The sequence below is a fragment of the Varroa destructor genome, unplaced genomic scaffold (assembly GCF_002443255.2).
Source record: "Varroa destructor unplaced genomic scaffold, Vdes_3.0 BEIS01000001.1, whole genome shotgun sequence".
Classification (NCBI taxonomy): Eukaryota; Metazoa; Arthropoda; class Arachnida; order Mesostigmata; family Varroidae; genus Varroa; species Varroa destructor.
The window spans coordinates 37,111,393-37,123,644 of NW_019211454.1; the positions used below are offsets into that span (position 1 = coordinate 37,111,393).

Consider the following 12,252-nt stretch of genomic DNA (forward strand, 5'->3'; position numbering starts at 1 on the left):
AAAACAAAACAGAACATAACAGAACAGAAGTCTAATGAAGGGTCTCCGAATCATTGACGAACCAGTACCAGACACGCACATACAGTGAGACAGCCCTATGGACCCACAAGCAGACAGGCGAAGACTCATTCGAGCCAACAACAAAGAACCGTTATAGTTTCCGGACCTTTGATTTTTCCAAGGCTGTTCACCTGAGTAGAAACACCAACACTATACGGTTCATCCAAGTGCTTCTGGTTGGTCAATACGGCGTGACAGGCGCGCTTTTGTGGCTATTGATGCTGCTTTTATTGTTACTGCTACCAAATCGGTGTTGGTAGCGATTTCTCCACGAGGGGGAAAAAATCCCGACATCTTCCACGCTGCTGCTTTCCCGGAACGTTAGCGTTATTCCAACGACAGTAACATCGAACAATTGTTGTTCTCAGCAGCTAAAACAAGGCTTCTCATTTTGTTCCGTTAAAACCTCGTTCATCTGTTCATCTTTATTGTTATCACCCTCAGCGAATATCGGTTAAATACCAAGTGGTTTGTAATCGTCCTTGTTCCAAAGGGTGTTCAGTCGTTCACGTTTGCTTCATAACAAAATATTCATCAAAAATAATATAGCCCAGTCATGACTTTCTGTCTGGAAGCTAGCGCACCTTGGTCTAGTAGAGCCGATAGTGGTGAAACAACGGAGAAGTTTACAAACTAATAAAAGTGCGTTGTGTTTTACATTTGAATGGAACAATTTCGTTTCAAGTATCGTAAAAGTAGCGAATCTTATAGTGGAGCAAAGAGTTAGACGGTAGATAAGCTCGTCGTATGAACGCCCTCATTTCAATTATAGCGGGCCTGTTAGTTGGGGTAAAATAGGAATATCTATTGATGCCGACAAGAGATTTGTTCAACTACTGTCTTCAAGGCCTACAAATGATTAACACGGATATCTAAAAGAAAAAGTCGCCCAATTAAGGAAATATTTCGTACGCTAAATAAAGCAGAGATACAGGTGACATAAAAACACAACGCTGCATAATTATAGTATCAACGTGTACTCGTGCAGTCGTTAATCGTAGTTTGGCAAAACAGCATATTCTTATACAGGCTTTGCTTCAGGGGTTACTGTGTCGCAGATGTTGTATCGATGAAACAACGTAACTCTCCTCATCTATTGTGTATTACCTACCGGAATGATAGCACTGGAAATAGTTATTGCTATAAGTGAATTCTGTACTTCTGTTTTCAGAATGTCTGGCGCGTTAGGGCTGCTCGTAGATTTTAGCTTTTTTGTCTCTCGTTTGAAAGGACTCTACGAGGCGTATGGCCTGCAGATCATTGACACATCCCTAAAGCGACACTTCGCAAGCATCATTAGACATCGTCCTATGTAGTGCCACACAGCAGCGATGGCCGCCACTGTTGTCGCGGCCTCCGTCAATAATATACTATCAAAACCGCACATGTTGAAACCACTTTCTCTAGTTCGCTAGCTGGAACAACTAGCGAAGTTGCTGAAGCACTGGCCGCTGAAAATCCTTATACGCACGTCGACGCTTTGTCTGTCGATAACATGCGGCCGTGATTAAGCATGTCACCTACATATGGTAATAATAATAGAGTAATGTACAATAGTGCCTTAAACATATGTGAACCCATATCCTAAGCGGTGCGTTCAGTCCACCGTCCCTTACAGCAGCCTGTGTCAGTTGCTTTCAGATGTCTACTTGTTCTGTTATGTATTAAGTTATTAGTATCGTGTATAGTACTCATAATGGTATCTTGCATCCGAAAAGTAGGCAATTCTCCTGCAACTTACTTCCCACATGTTTGTTATTGCCTGTTAACTCTTATACAGTCGCTTGTTTCAAGCATTTTTTTTCTGGAAGGACCATATTACTTACCCTCCAAAAATGCGATAGCTCTATTTGCAAGAACCACGATGCCTTGATGCACGCTTGTCTGACATTTCTTTATATTGCTTCCTTTAAGCTTAGAAGCAAGTTAAGGCCTAGCACTCTGAAACTGATATTCATACACAAAACGAAGCTAATAATAGGACGCCCTAAGTGGCCGCCGTAGCTGCATTGAAACAGGAAACGAGAAAAAAGTCCAGCAAATCATCGATATCGAACTCACAGACGACGCATCAGGCAAAAGCGACATGCATTATATTGGTATCTATTGTTTTGGGCATCGACTGCGCAATTGCACTAGTTACTTAGTCGTACCCACAAGATAGAAACACTTACAAGGTATAATGGGGTAAGAAAAAGAGTCGACCTATTTTGTGGTTAAAGGACGCATAAAGGGAGGTCAATAAACGTTTTCGACGAGATATTTTACTACGTCACAGATGGCTGCATGTCTCTATACAAGTAGCATTCAAGCAAACCCTAAGCAAGCTATGAAAAAAAGCTACAACAATGTCGAGATAGCCACCATAGGTACAATGCTGGCATCACATGCTTTGCTGGGAATACCAGTTCCGCGTCCTAGATTTGGCAATAATATGTTGCCAACAATACCTGTCGATTGATGTTGGTTTTAGCAATTTATACCCGATTTTAATTCAGGCTAATTCTTTATTGACCGACAACATCTATCTGGGTCAATTTTAGAGTCAAGCTGGACATCCTTTATATTTCTTGAAGTCCTCTGGGCTTGTTTATGATTAGACCGGCCGGTAGAATTTTCTAATTGAGCAATGTACTAGTAACAATGTCTCACTAAATTGAATACTACTGCACTATTACTCGTCTATTCTCCTTGCAAATTTAGGACACACCGACAACGCTGGGTTCGCAGACGACGCTGAACCATATATAATGTTCCTGTTTTCTTTTTAGAAGTTTTATTCTTAACATACTATACGTGACAGCTATCGAAAGCGATGTCTGATAGAGACAGCATTGGTTATCTCATTTGTATTAGACTTTCTCGAAATTTACTTCTGCATGGTCCAAGGTAACAATTAAACAGTATGTATGAACAGCCAGCTAACAAAAGAGAATCTACTCGAATGACAAGCAATTTATCGTTTGCTTTGTTTGCCTCGACCATCTGCGTGTCGGGAACAGCATAAGGTTTTTTGAGCCCTCATTTCGTTCATGTGGTATCCCCTTTCTGGCTTCCTATTGCCGCCTTATCTACGCTGTCATCTGTGAAATCTTACACTGGACTGCTCATAAGCGTTTTTTTTTCTCTGCGCGAATAGCAACGTCCCGCGACGGGCGACAACAACTAAAGATCTGATTTCTCACTTACTTACTCTACCGTTCGCGTTTTTCCGTCGCTCGTTTCGCTGCTAGCGCTTTGTCTGTCTACGTGTCTGAGACATTTAACGTGCTTCTGCTGCTGCCATCGCACACCGACCAGTTAGCGTGACAACGGTACCGGTCGCTAATCGAGTTATTCGACATATTATAATTGTATCTCTCTAGATTTACTTCGTTCGAACATTTCAGTTGCAGTAATGGGATTTGGCAAATACCAAACTAGTGGCGTCACTACTTCGAACATCACTAATCATCACTAACGAAATCATCACGAACGAACATCACTAACGAAAGATTGTGACCACCAGGTTTCCGTTGGGCTGCGCGTGGGACCTCGTTGAGGTTTGTTCAGATAGAAACAAACGATTTGCTTATCTCACAAAATACCTAAATAGCCATAGTCACTTTATGTAACAATGAGTTATCAGTAGGAAGTTACCTAGCTATTCGGGCTCAAATACGGACCCATTTTATGTACACGATTAGCTAAGCACACCACATAGTGACTTCGTGTGACCCGTACGATGCGGCTATATAATCCAGTTTTTCCTATATTCTATGTATTGCTCCGAGTTAATTTCCTCAGAGTCGTTAAGAGTACACACTTCGACACCCAGGATCTGCTTTGCTTTTAAGCTTTTCCTTTGTTCCTGCCATCACTTACTGTTAGCCAGATTACTGTTAGAGCCAGAAGAAGAAAACTTGAAGGGCAATGGTGTTTAAGACTCATCAATTTTTTACGAGATAGGCCCTAATCTCGCAGGCGCGTCAATAGGCGTTTCTATTAGTGCTAAACGTCACCAGGGTCCCCTCGATGCCTACTTGCTTTTATTCTAACCGTTGTTACTTAGCCAGCCAATAATGATAATGGTTATTATTCAAATCTAATTGGAGCCGTGTGGATAATTGCCATGTGTTACAAATGAACCTCACTGCCATCGGCAACTTCAGTGGCTGGCCCAGTAGCGTTTGCTGCACGACCGATGGAAACAGCGACTGGGCAAGATTTTTCATCGCTTTCAGCCACTTATAGAACAATGATTCCAAGCACCCAAATTTTACGATGAGAAATAACCGCAAAAAATACGTTAGCGTATATAACATTATCATCCTATGGTATACGTGTTGGGCCACGTGCGTCCTAACGAAAGAAAAGAAAGAAAGTACCGGTATGGGCAACATCAAATTCAGTAGACCTCAACTGCCACCTTAGGTGCATAACGGCGAGCGAGTAGGCTTCGTTAATCATGCCACCCACTCCACCAAGCGGATATTGATTAGGGCAAAAAATCATAGTTTACCCAGTAGCATCTAGCAGCCGTAAATATACTCGTACATAAACAACTGTACCTTTGTTTTCCATCGATTGCCTTTGAAATCGGTGAGTACAGCGGAAAAATTAATCCCGCTTGTCATCACTCAGTCTCCGGCTGAGTGTGACGTTTAAGTGCTGCTTCTTGGGCTTCCTGTCATCAGTATTATTATTATTGTTGTATTGACGCAAGCTATCATTGTTCTAGTTATTTTTTTGTAAAACAGAAACGTGCAGATGTTTAAGGTAATCACAATACCATCCATAGAAGCTCGAAGATAGGTTCAGAGACAATATTCAATATGCTTGCTTTAGTTATATTAACGGAACAACGGAGGTATAAAATATCCAAATTGATACCAAAGTGATAGTGAAACTGTAGTTACACGATATGAGGCTCGATAGCAAGAAACAAAAACGTCACAAAAAAAAATATATTTTCCTGCAAACACGAAGGCCTCTTCAGCAGACTACTAACTTAATGTTTTCCATACACACAAAATCAATCACAGAAACGATGTGTTATTTAATTACTGTTTTGTACTTAGTCTATACGTGCGGGGTATTTGTTCTCATGTCATCACCTCTTATACGTGTCTGTGTCCGTGTGTTGTGTAGTTCGTAATTACGTATCCTTGGGTACCCTTCCTCCGGTTTATTTAGCAGTATAGTAATCAAGGGGAGCTCAAACAATCCAGTTGCTTACACACTTCTCACTAACGAGATCAAGTCAGTCGAATCACATCACATACGAAATGTTTCTGCTTTTCCTGCACCGGTATCTAACATGGCCGATCCGATAACATTTTACTACAATGGATGAAAACTATAGGTGTCGTTATGAGCTGGAGCTATAGTAACGATAGTTCGTTATCAGTTGTCATCCACCTGGGATCATTGTATTCTTCGTTTTTATTTTCCCCCGTTCAAACCAAACATTCTAAAGACGTAAAATTACACTAAATAATTGACGCAATCATGTAACAACAGCTGGACAAAAAATGATTCCGCTTAGAGCTTCACCTGACTCGTGGCCCATAACACTGAGAACAAATATCTCTTTATAATTGACACACCGCTGATGCACACGACACTTCACTCACTCACTCACCGGTACTCATACACAAGCACATTACGCTCTCCACGCGTATTTCAACTCCCTCCGTGTACTACTTTTCACCATTATTTCTTTTTACAGGACCAAACAAATAGAATAACAAATCTTTCTTCTGTGTACTTTTCGCATAAGCGAGCCGCGTATATTCCATCAACCAGCGTAAGACACAGCGACTCCGCCGCTGTGGTGGGGTTCGCGGGTCAGCTTTGCGGTGATTTAACGGTTACGGTCCCCATGGTAGCAACGTACCTTCGTATTTTTTCGTTCAATCCGTTCACTCAGAGACGAAACTTCGCTCTGGCTACATCTGCTGTGAGCCTGTTGCTGGTGTCGCACAAGCAGAAGTAACAACACGATCACCAGCCGACTGACACGGGCATTAGCAGAACCTGCTCTAGCAATCGCGAAACAGCCAACGAGCTAGCCAGTCGGGCAGGCGGGCGACCAGGGCCAGGCGGATCGCCGCTGCTACGGACGCACAACCGAGATGCAACAACCGACCGTCGCTGGCCGTAGTACTGCCGCTGCCGCGTGGCGATGGTTGTGGTGACGGTGGTAAGTTTCCGCCGTGCGACCACGCCAAGTTTTACCGTCGTCGCCGTCATCGGCGCCCAGCTCTGCCTAGCATCGCCCTCACGCGGCCGATTCTTGCACTTGCCATAAGAGCTGCGCTGCTGCTGCTACCATCGCGGCTGATGCCAGGCCACAGCAGCTGCACAGCCGCCACAGCCACCGCCACCGACGCCACGGCATCAGCGGCTGAAAGGAGGCTTGACGCGCAAGCGAACGCTCCCTCGTGACGTATTTACTAGTGGTGTATTCAGCAAGGTTAACTTCGATGCGCTTCTCCACTAAAGAAAGCAGAAAAAATGAATGACGACAGTGATAATGACAGCGAAGACGACTGTCAATACTTGACACCCACCCTCCTTCCTGCTACCAGTTCTTGCTGCTAACGTTATAAAGCTAGGCGAGGCCAGAGAACAAAGCACACTGAGGCAATTGATCACAGTGCAGCAATCTGGTACAGCTGACGTTATTTTTTGTAGGTCTTATGTATGAACTGTAGACGTATAGTTTTGCTATTGAGATTGCCGCCTCTGCACGTGGTCATGAGCACTGGCCAGTGCTCGAATGCTCACAATAAGAGACAAAAGAAACGACAGGCTAAAGGACCAGATAGTTGGGGGCAAGGAGAGACAAGCGTATATAGAGCCTGACAGCACGAGACGACGCTTTCAGTTCCACCGCCTTATTTCAGCGATCCCGTAGCATTCATCGAGACCCAGAATGAAAGGTACCAATGAAGGAGAACCGGCCACATTAGCTCATATCAACTTCGACACCAGGTTGTCCCGATGCTAGAATGGAAGACGAGGACTGTGCACGAAGCTAAATTAGTCAATAGGCCTAGAATTCCTACACGAGGGACAATCAGTCTCACGCGACCCTCATGCGTAATTTTACATATCGAATGATATCGAGGATCAAGTTGATTCCAAGCAAGTGGAGTATCGAACAATCGAGGAAGCACAAAGGCTGTTTGACATAGACGACCTTCTAGAACCGAGAGGGTCGAGTTAATCCAATTATTTAGACCAGTCAGTGAAATGTCGTATCCTTTGACGACGGTTCAGATGCGTGGCCTGTCGACGATAAGCAATCGATGTTGGTTTGCGGACGGTGGATTACCTAGACAGACGTAGCAACTGGCTAATACAAAAACAACGACAAGTAGTCAAAGTATAGGCATGGAAAGCATAGGATTACTTTTGGATACTACTTTTTATTGTCGAGATCTGTCTAACCAGGTGTCGGAAAGTATGTCGACGTAATGTGTTGACGAAAAGGAACTCAAGTCGTGCAAGAAGTGATAACTAATACATCACCATAAATTTGACTGTTTGCGCGACTGTGAGACGTCTGTCGTCGAGATCCCCAAAGAACAACTATTTAGCCAAACATGAATCGGGTCGACTATCACTACTAACGGCACGAAGGAAAAATAGGACCGTGTACTCTGTTTCTGTTTACCTTTAAACACAATCGATTTGTATAGACCGGTCTCAGTACGTACATTGTTCGTATAAGCGAATGAGACATTACTTTGCAATCGCTGCTCCAGTTCAGTTTTTAGATAAAAATTATTATAATACCCTGCCATTTTCAACATTGTATTTTACGTAGGTTACGCTGTTCACGTTAGGACCAAAATTTCAGCTTCAAAAAACCAAGACATCAAAATGGTACAAAAAAAATTTAGTAGGGCTACGTGCATGTTAACTGCGAATCTTGCTCCATCGTGTCCGTTTGAACGTAGCGTCAAGTTAGTGGACTACCTTCTCTCCGCGACAAGCGCATAGCAGTAGCTCGTCCCGCCGCCCTTTTCTCTTATCCCCAAAAAAAAACTGTTGTTCATACATCCTGTAAACACTGACAAGAGACGCGGATAACTAGATGATGCACTTGTTAAATAAATAAATAAACTACCTATTTACGTACTGTGGCTTTGCTGCTGTAGCTGAATACTACGTGTATACGATATTCAGTTAATAAGCTGTAATGCTGCTGCTCCCCTTATCCGTTATCTGTTTCGACCGAGACCAAGTTCGTTTTGATCGCTCCCGGGCGACGCCACAGTACAGCGAATCGCCGCCACCGCCGCCGTTACGGTTCTGAGGCATGGCACGTGTTTTAGGATGTTCGTTCTTGATCCCCCCCGATGCTTTCTTTCAAGCCCACACCCGCTGGGTGGAACCAGCTTTTATCAAAATGCCGACTGACCGGTCTGTCTGCCGTTTCCGCGGTAGCGCGGTTGCTGTCGCTATGCCAACGACGGATAACCAGCGAAGCTTTTAGCGTCTGGCAGAGGTCTTCTTCGCCATGGCCAACTACTGCCGCGTAGTTTTCTTTCAACAAGCGCCAACAACAGCAACTGTCACGACAAATTTTCTCATCTTCTTTGCGGTACGTCGCATCGACTGACATTACTGTCCGCGACAGCGTATTCCACAGGTAGCAACTAGGAGCTTTCTGCGTGCGACACCAATATCTACAGTGACGACTGCGGCAATGTCAGTCACGCTAGGTTAGCAAACGCTTACCAGGCGAGTACGTAAATATAAACCTTGTCCACAAGTGTCCTTCTCTCTAATTCCCCCTTCGACTCTCCTTCATTGTCAGTAACACTGACAAAATTTTTGCACACCTAAAATGGCCTTACTATGGACCTATGTACCCAATGCGCATGAACAAGTGCAGCTTTCTATAAGTACAAATGATTTTATGCAGATCGGCGAAGCCAGACGGCTGGGCATCTTCAACCACAAAGCAAATTTCATCAACCAACCCGATGTAACGACAATGTAAACCATGCGCGTGGCGTGGCACTGTATCATTTTCATAATATTCCCGACGTTAGATCCTTAGCAAGTGTTGATAAATTACGCAACTAGTGGGTATGCCTCTAATAGGCGAAACGAAAACGAGGCGCGCGTTTAGTGATCACTATGTAGGACAACATGCGATTGTTTCCAAAATTTACCTCAGCTTTTATCGTCAAATACCCGTCGTCTTAGGCCAATCAAAAAATTTCTATCTAATGCTGTTAACTTTTAAGTGAAGCTTACTTTTTTCCTTTTTTTTGCCACTTTAACAACAAATACGTTTCTCGGCGAAGCAGAAAGGTAAGCATGGAACCGATCCATAGACAGACTGAGTTCCTGACTTGTGTTTGTTTTATATTGGAGTTACTTGAACCCCCCAGACAGTGGTGTATGGGTCTGAGAAGATGTAACCCGTTGTAATAAGGTATTGATCGCAAATTGGGCTTCTATTCTTGTTCTGTTAGAGTTTTCCATAGATTTAATGTTATGACGCAAAGGACATAATTGTTTATGGCCTGTCTTTTGTTTGCTTAGGGAAGTTGTCGACTGAGTCTCACAATCTGACTCAAGTCGCGGTCTGCCACTGCTGTGTTGCAATAAATTTTTAATTATTTCAGGTACCATCAGATCCTTTGGGGTTTCAATATAAAAGGTTTTCCGGAATTTTTCCCTTGCGTTGAACATTGTCGGAAGCAACTTTTTCATTCCGGTATTTCCGTATATTATAGTACAGAAATGCTCGTTTCTCTGCCAAGCAAGTAGTGCTATGCAAATTTGCTATTGTTTAAGCGACTCACAATGGCATTTCAAACTAGTCCATATGTATAACAACGTTTCTGCTTTGAGAATCTTCTAGAAAAGATCCACTACAGTTGACATAGGCTACTCACAACAATGCAACGCCTAACTCCGAGAGAATGCAAGGAAAGCGCTTGAAATCACTGAACGAAACCCTTACATAGCATCGCCAGTTTAGGTTTATCGTCGTCTGCTTTCTGCGGACATCGGAGCGAGGTCTGTGATTCCAGTACAAAATTTTGGATTTCAATTGCTACAGTCAGTTCTCGCGAGCTCTTCAATTTTCCATTTCAAGCACAATCGTTTTTATCTGAGCCGCATTTTTTGGCAGAGAGCATACGCGCTGCGGTTGATGAAAGGCGTATTCCAGGTTTGTAACCCTAGATAATTTAAAAGCGTTTTGCCGCTACCTTTGTGGAATCCGAAAAGTACCCCTAATTATCTACTATTAATGCTTCTACATTAAATCCATGTCATTCTCAGAGTCCCGCATATGTTAAAGATGGCTATCTTATTACACACATATTTTATTATTTCAATTTGTCCCCACTGAAGTTGCACGTATAAAGACTATACCATTTTAATGGATGCCTATTAAATACAAAGCCACCTTTTGCTGTCCACCATCGTTTAAATATGCGCTTCAATGTTTCATGTCGTGATTAGCATTACAGTTTCCGAACCAACGATGTTGGACAGCGATTAATGGAAAATTAAAAAAATATTGGTCTGGGTGGCAATTCGATGAGGAATTCGCTCATGGTTACCCTTGTCACCCCCTTTGATTAGTGGCATGATGGCGCCACAGTGCCTTTGCACGTCGATCGTCGGTACGGTACCTGTTTACGTGCACATACAAATTAGCATTGTAGCGCTCATTTAACTACGGCAACATCTTTTCTGATATACGTATATATATATATATATATAGTCGGAACGCTTTTGAATGGTGACAGCCACGTTAGTTAAGAATAATGTTCATTGACCCAACAAATGCTATGTGCACCATGGCTCATCTCAAAAGCTTGAAAAAGCTCTTTGAAGAAAACTAGCTTCATTTCCAACTTCGATTTCACACGATCGTTTTGCTTCCCTTAGTTTTCGCCAGTCACATACGGATCTAACGCGAAGCTGGAAGGCTACGCTTCTAGAGTACGTGTATTCAACGGTAAGTACAGTCGGTATCAACTGCTACGACATATTCTTTCGATATGTCAATTTTGTCTTAATTTTCTTTGTTCTATGGATCTGTGGTTTTTCGTTCCCTTCGAAAACAGGAACGACATCAACGACTAACGATATCGGCCGTTCTCATTTCCTTTCAATTTAGAACTACTCGCAGACACTCTCAATTCAATCATTTTTTAACAGGGGTGACCCGCCTTTCCGTTACCGTTCTGACAACTGCCAAGCCAAACATGAGATACCGGGTATAAACCTAGTAAGGCGAATGGCGTCATCTTACTTTTTCAGTAATAATGTCTTATCGTAGATCAGTGCGTTAACATGTGCAGATCATTGCGATACAACAGTGGAAGGTGCATTTATACAAAAGTAAAACCATAACATCAATGGTAGCATAAGCAAGTTGGCAAAAAATATCTAACGGCTAATGTATATGTATAGTTCTGTAATATACGCAGAACGTTGTTCAAGCGCTTGTTCTGTTACCGCAGTTATGCGTTCAAACCGTAGCCTGAACAAATCCTCATGTCATGTTGATCCGAAATGGGCGAACCTGCCATCCAGAGACGTCCAATCCAGATTCTAAAAATAATACGACCTGTAATTATCCTTAGTTTATAGTCTCAAATCGATTTCCCCGTAGTGAAACTAGAACGTAAAAAAAAAACTGTTTTATTAAATTGGAATTAATTGATTAGGAGAAAGGTCGACGTATTGTTGCTTAAGGATCAATTGTCCAACACTTTATAACTTAGGCCGCGCTCAGCTATAGTTACCCGTCCATACCCAATGACTTACCTTTATGCCCAATTGCTCTCTTTTGCTTGAACAAACACATCTGACATTGACCACGTCGCGATTCACACGTAACGAAGATTATGAATTCCGGAATCGGTCGAAGGGTTGTGGAGGGTGATAGATGTTAGTAGAAATACGGCCGAAAGCGGCTTGACAAATAGTATTATAGAAGCTGTTGCTATTATGTTTTAGCTAGTGTTTATATAATACAGGATTGGATAATTACCTTAGTCTACGAGCACCTTGTCATTAGTGAGGGAATAACGGAACCATAATCACACACGTGATGTTCGTTTCAAATCAAATTTACCTTTAGACTGTACAATTTGTGTCTAATCGATAATGTATATCGAATAATACTGTATTTTTCATTCAAATTTTAATTGAAGTGTTCCT

The 12,252-nt window shown here is 42.7% G+C and overlaps 1 protein-coding gene across 7 annotated transcripts in view; it reads right to left on the reverse strand.

Moving 5' to 3' along the window:
* The window catches only part of baz (par-3 family cell polarity regulator), a 116,592-nt gene that overhangs the window by 44,550 nt on the left and 59,790 nt on the right, over positions 1–12,252 (reverse strand). Inside the window, exon 1 of one of the 7 annotated variants that reach the window (XM_022788039.2) lies at positions 5,939–6,260. The exons of 5 other annotated variants lie outside the window; for them this stretch is intronic. The gene's annotated coding sequence lies outside the window, so the exon portion shown is untranslated. Of the gene's footprint in view, positions 1–5,595; positions 5,891–5,938; positions 6,261–12,252 lie in introns of those variants that run through there. One more of the 7 variants, XM_022788041.2, reaches the window with a different exon arrangement.